The 7,189-nt window shown below is 33.1% G+C and overlaps 1 long non-coding RNA gene across 1 annotated transcript; it reads left to right on the top strand.

Moving 5' to 3' along the window:
• Positions 1-10: 10 nt before the first annotated feature.
• LOC111994045 (uncharacterized) lies at positions 11-1,778 on the top strand. The gene is made up of 2 exons (XR_010628528.1): positions 11-385; positions 1,479-1,778. It is a non-coding gene; the product is annotated as an uncharacterized LOC111994045 (long non-coding RNA).
• Positions 1,779-7,189: the final 5,411 nt, after the last annotated feature.

Genomic DNA, 7,189 nt, shown 5'->3' with positions numbered 1-7,189 from the left:
ATTGGGTTTATTGGAGTTAGTTGAAGTTCTAAATTTCTTGTCTTTGAGGATATATTGATTTTGCTTTCATGGGTCTCTTAATGATGTAGTGTAAATTTTATGGAAGTTGGTCATAATGTTGGAGATGATGTTAAATGGGTTAACACTATAAATTGGAGTTTATGCCTTGTGAATCCATTTGTTGAGAAATTATGGAAGTAGAATATATTATTATTGATGAGGTTAAATACTAGGCTTGCCTAATTAAGTGATTACTTGGCAATTCCTAAATTGTGGCTAGATGCAATTTCAAGCTCTATACTTATTGTGATAGGTTTACTTGATATTGTTTAGGTTCTAGCGAATCTCCTTGGAGCTTGGAGAATTAGGATTTTGCGGTTGCAAGGTAAGTAGCTTTTTAATGGGATTTTGAAAAATAACCATGTTATATAAATGTTTTTGGGGTAGACACACTTTTGGAAACTACCTATAGAAATTATACTTTCCTAAAAACTATTGTGTCGTAACCTTAATATATATATATATATATATATGATTATATATATGAAAATGCATCATATTTGGTATTGCATTTAGGGAAATGCATGAATTTGTGATATGGATAAATGAGCATCTTTTATTTAATCTTGATAAGAAAATCTTGGATTTTATGGTGTATTGGAATATTTAAGATACTTATCTTGTCTTAGTACTCGGGAAATTGATAGAAAATCTTTTTGACAAAAATGAAGTTGAAAACCTTACAAACTTTGTAGAAGTTAGATTATTTAAGATTTTCTGAAACTACCTGGATATGAACTATGTGTTTCAAAGTAATGTAACCTGTGAGTTTATGTTGTTTTTTTTTTTTTGATGGAGAGTTTATGTTGTTTTAACACCATGCCATGTGTGATTTCCCGGTGATCACCCTATTTGGTTTTCGTGGTCTTTGTGACAATGGAATCAAGTTTAGGTCAGTGCCCTTTTCACTTTGGATGACGCGTTCTTCCCTGCTGTCCATGGGGGGAAGAGGGTTCCTTGATTGTGTGTGGGTGAGGCTGCTGCCCATGGGGCCAAGAGACCACATGCAAGAGAGGTCCTATTTGACGCGCTCTCTCTGTTGCCCATGGGGAGAGAGAAAAACCTTGAGGGTATGGGTAAGGCTACTGTCCATGGGGCCAAGAGTCTGCATACCAGAGAGGAAAATATCATGCCAGTTGTGAATGGGTGGATCCCCTGACCGGTCTATGTGGTAGTGTGGTATATTTGAGATAAATTACCATATGTTAGAAATTATGGCTTTGGAATTATACTATTATTGCTCACAGATTATAGCATATGGTTTTAAGATATTTACTTTGAGGAACTTATTTTTCATTATTTAATCATTCTTGTCATATTACTATTATTATAGTAGATGAAACTGCATTTCCCCCACCCCCATCAAATATGCTACTTACTGGGCTCTGTCTCATCCCATTATTTTATAACATTTTCAGAGTAGGCAACAATCTTTTGAGACAGCTTTTTGGTGGCTAATAGTAGTTAGACTAACTACTGATAGAGGTTGAACTTTTGTAATGGGTATATTAGATGTTGTAAATCTTAGAATATGCTTGACTCATTCTTTTATATATTAAAGTGGTTGTGATGTTATTTCCACTGATGGGACAAGCTGTGATATGTAATTAATTATTCAGACCTCTATTCTTTTGTGGCCAATGGTCCTTATAATTATTGCTTAGAGCTCTGACTTACTTTGAGAGTATATTCAATGAAATTATTATGATAATTCTTAATGTTGGTTTTTGATATGATTTATGTGGATTGGATTGTCAAAAAAAAAAAAAAAATATCTACAAGTTCTTTGAGATGTCTTTTTCATGCCTTGGACCCTTTATGGTTTGGGGTGTGACATTTAAGATGGTTAAAATTTTACCTCAATTGGACGATTGGATCAAAAAGTCAACATTTTGACTATTCCCAATTAGGGTTTAGTTAGGGTTGGTCAAACTTTGCTAGAAATGGCATGCTTGACAATTTTAAAAATTTTGATGGTTTGTTACGTCGTCTGATATGGGTAAATATGATTTTTTTTTTTCACATAGTTCCCAACTTTTGGTTTTCAAAAACATGATTTTCACATTTTGAGGGTTTTAATCAATATTTTGGAACATTAATCGAGGGCAGACAAAATATTGTATTGACAAGAAATACTATAAAAATAATATTTTTTACAACTACTAATTGATATAGCCTGTCACGATTATAGCAACATCCATGACATCACTAGTATTATACAACAATCACAACATATAATGTTACCAGTTTTGGCAAATATTAGGCTTAAATGTTCACTTGGCTTTAACCACATGGGTAGTCCATCTAACTAGGCATCTCTCTATGACACAAGGTCATTGCTTCAACCTAAATATCTTAGTAGATGAGGACCTCGATTATTTTATTCCTCCCTTTAAAAAAAGTTGTGGAATAAAGCATATCAAGGGGAGTCTTTCAACTTTCATCTTTGACGGCTAAGATGTTCCAGGGATGATTGTCTACTTTGATCTCCAAAATTTATCGAGCGATAAGGATCAGGCTTGTGTCTTCACTTGAAGCTTGAGTTCAACCTGTATAAATGAGAGACATGTCATACTCTTTTTGAAAACGAATAAAGGAAAGATTATGGAAAAAGCAAGCAAGTATGTGTTGCAAAAAATTAATTCTCTACCCTAAGTTTTCAAATGTGATTCTTAAACTTCATTCTTCCTCGTGATAGATAAAAAATTATAAGGGTATGTTGAGAAAAATTAATTTGGAGTTAATAATATGTTTAATCGTATTTTTAAACACAAATACAACAATAAAATGAAAAACATAACTACAAGTACACACCTTAATTCAATTCTACTTTCAATTTTTCTAAAAAATAAATTTATTAACATTTATTAATTATAAAGTATCATATTAAGTAACAAAGTACAGAACATAATATTAATATTTCTTAAAATTACAGATTTCTATTCAAATATCTTACCCTTCTTAGAGAAATGATAAAGTCCATATAAACCAATGTCCCGTGGGTTAACCAAAAATAATAATAATAATAATAATAATGTAGCCCTACTTAGTAACCCCAAATAGTTATTGGGGAGATATTTGGGATTAGCGTTGGAAAGTTAGTTAAGCATCTAGCTATTTAGTATTAACAAATTGTTAACGAAGACAAAGATGCAAAATTATTGTTTCTTAATACATTATAATGCAATCATTTATAAAAATGGAACTCGATGGGTTTTTTGTTTCTAAAAAAAGAAAAGAACTCGATGGGGTTTTTTTTTTGGTGTCTTTTATGCATGCACCTGCTGCTAGTTAAAGACAAAATTATTTTGTTATAACTTTTAAAAGGTCAGGTTGTTTGTATAAAATAATTTGACTATTTTCTCCTATATTTTTTAAATTAAATAAATACTAAGAATCTCTTAAATTTATATTAAGTTATTAGAATTTAAGAATGTCATGATTGAATCTAATTGTTTTTGTTTTATGATTGTAGCTACTAAAAAGAGTATTAAATATATTTGGCTAAATGTATATTATAACTAGTGTTCTTTCATATATCATCAAAAAACTCTAAAAATGTTATAGGTATATAATATTTAGAATTATTTTTTCGGAAAAAAAAACATTTAAATAAATAACATAAACTTAGCAAGAAAATAATTTTTTTTAAGGTAAATTATATTTTCCTACTAAATTTTGATCCTTAAACTTCCCTACTTCTCATATGAAAAAAAAAAAAAAAAAGCTATAAGGAATAGAGTTGAGTAAAATCAATTTGAAGTTGAACATATGTTATTTTTAGACATAAACACAACAATCAAATCACAAACATATTTATAATTACCACAATGCACAATTGAAAGATGGTTTGTGGGAAGGGACAACCTTCATCCAACACAACCATTATATTATCTTCAGGGGTGTCCACCCGCCGGAACAGACTGGAATCAACCCACCAATGACCGATTTAAGAACTTCAACGGTTGGAGGTAGGTTCCAGACCCCAAAAACCAACTCTAGAGGGTCGGTTGGCGAGTTTTCTCCCCTTAAACTTGCCTATCCTGACCTGACTAGCTTACCAAAATTTGACAATTCCAAGCATTTTTTGTTGAGGTTTTTTGTCAAAATCCTTCAGATCTGATGAGATTTATGTCAGATCTAGTGAGAGTTCACCTGAACTGCAGTGTTTTGGTCATTTCCTCCTTTGTTGATGGTTTTGACCGCTATCCGACATGAATCCAACCACTCCGATCCGACTCTCTCACCGGTCAATTGCGAGTTTGAATGTCCTCCACCCGATTTGGTTGGGTTGGTCATGGGTTAGGCACAAACCCGACCCAAACTGACATATGGACACCCTGCTTTCCATAATGACATTGTATGACGAGTAAGCATCAATTACTAAATTTGAACTTATGGCCAAATTTTATATTGAAATGAATCTAAAAGTGAAGTTTTAAATTAAATTAAGAAAGAGATAAATCAGTTGGACGCAACTTTTGTAATAGAATACGGGGCATATACAATAAAAAAAATTAATTACTATACTTTGGGTTGCTTGGCACAATTCTACATTACTATGTATTGGCACAATTATCATCATGATTCTCAGTTTATTTTGCTTCTCATAAACCAAGGATTTCAAAGCAACCTACATTATTAAGAACAAATGGCTTTAAAATAGAAAAAGAAAATGAAGAACTAGTCTTGGGTCCAATTTTCTTCAAATACAAATATGTGAGGGTCACCAACAAGTTTGCAGTGTAGTTAGAGACCACTGAAGCACTAAAGCACTAAAGCAAGAATGCTAAAAGCACATTGGTGGGAGGTAGACCAATGTGTAGAATGCTTAAAGCACTAAAGCAAGAATGCTAACCTCACGCTTTAAACGTCTAATCTTTAGGGGTGTCCACCTGCCGGAACAAACCGGAATCAACCCACCAATGACCGATTTGAGAACTTTAGCGGTCGGAGGCAGGTTCCAGACCCCAAAAACCAACTCTAGAGGGTCGGTTGGCAAGTTTTCTCCCCTTAAACTTGCCTGTCCCGACCTGACCAAACCATGAAACTTACCAAAATTTGACAATTCCAAGCATTTTTTGCTGAGTTTTTTTTGTCAAAATCCTTTAGATTTGATGAGATTTATGTCGGATCTAGTGAGAGTTTGCCTGAACTGCAGTGTTTTGGCCATTTCCTCTGTTGTTGATGGTTTTGACCGCTATCCGACGTGAATCCAACCACTTCGATCCGACTCTCTCACCAGTCAATTGTGAGTTTGAATGTCCTCCACCTGATTTGGTTGGGTTGGTCACAAGTTGGGCACAAACCCGGCCCAAATTGACATATGGACACCCCGCTTTCCATAATGACGTTGTATGACGAGTAAGCATCAATTACTAAATTTGAACTTATGGCCAAATTTTATATTGAAATGAATCTCAAAATGGAGTTTTAAATTAAATTAAGAAAGAGTTAAATCAGTTGGAGGCAACTTTTGTAATAGAATATGGGGCATATACAATAAAAAAAATTAATTACTATACTTTGGGTTGCTTGGCACAATCCTACGTTACTATGTATTGGCACAATTATCATCATGATTCTTAGTTTATTTTGCTTCTCATAAACCAAGGATTTCAAAGTAACCTACATTATTAAGAACAATGGCTTTAAAATAGAAAAAGAAAATGAAGAACTAGTCTTGGGTCCAATTTTCTTCAATTGCAAATATGTGAGGGTCACCAACAAGTTTGCAGTGTAGTTAGAGACCACTAAAGCACTGAAGCAAGAACGCTAAAAGCACATTGGCGGGAGGTAGACCAATGTGTAGAATGCTAAAAGCACTAAAGCAAGAATGCTAACCTCACGCTTTAAACGTCTCCAATCTCAAAGTCTAGACTTAACCCCAATAGACTGATAGTTAATATTCCAAGGGTAAACGCTATTAGCTTCTTCCACTTACCATGTACTAAATATAATTCTTAACATTATATAACTTTTTTTTTTTCATGTTCAAGTGGATTGACATGTTCAGGTTGGGTTGAGGTTAAAGTATTCTAGAAATTAGTTTGCAATAAGGAATACGGAAAATGAGAATACCAATCCCAAAAGCTAACCGATGTTATTCTATAAAATGGTTTGTGATAAGAAAAATGGGACTCTTGCTACTTTAGTTTATATCACAAACAAGTTTTTCTAATTCGTAAAGCGGTCCACAGACTCCACACTACAGAGTCAATTGATCTGCCAGGTGTAAGGGTGTAAGATGAGAATTTTCATACAAACTGATTAAACAAAAAATTAAGGTTAAACTCAATAAACGCCAGTGTAGATACATGCAGTGTGGTACATGCAGCCTGCTGCATCATGCATGAGCAACATGCAACGTCACTAGTCACTACCCACTCACATGGGTATTATCAGAATTGCTTATTATATAGTTTAGATAGCCCTAGCATATATTCCTCAGTGCTATGCACTGTGCTTTAATTGATTAATTCTAATACTTTTATACAATTATACTACTAAGACATATGAGTTAATATGAAACAAAATAAAAGCTAGTAATTTTGAGATTTTTTATTAAGACACATTATTATACAATGTTAATTTACTTTTTAAACCCGTCATTACTAGCCATAAGGGATTGTGCTCATATATAGACAAGAACCAAATTGATCTAGAAAAGCCAACTTCACAGAAACAAATGCCTTCACAGAGCTATCAAGGACCAAAACCTGTAAGTAAATTGAACAAGCAATAGAATACTATCACATTAGTAGGAACACTATATTAAAAGACTTATAAGAAAAATGTGAAATTTAAGACCTAAAAAAATAAGAGTTTTCTCATTGTTGCAATCAACACAGCCCAAGTTCCAAGATTGGCTGCACTAAGATTATAAATTATGGCCCACACCAATAAGAGGCATTGCCAGATTAAGCTGTGAATTCACTATTAAGGTTGCCAACACATAACAACCAAAAATAAAATAAGACAGCAAGATAACGGGAGAAAAATTGCAATAGACATTTCAAACCCTCACTTCGTAAACTGGGAATTATAATCCTTCTCGAAAATGAAACCTAGAAAATTCAGTCACAAACACAAGTATAAGACAGAATTTAAAATAAAAATAAGTATTCTT

Source organism: Quercus suber, unplaced genomic scaffold (genome assembly GCF_002906115.3).
Source record: "Quercus suber isolate HL8 unplaced genomic scaffold, Cork oak 2.0 scaffold_54, whole genome shotgun sequence".
Lineage (NCBI taxonomy): Eukaryota > Viridiplantae > Streptophyta > Magnoliopsida > Fagales > Fagaceae > Quercus > Quercus suber.
This window is presented reverse-complemented; position numbering and strand designations above follow the sequence as displayed.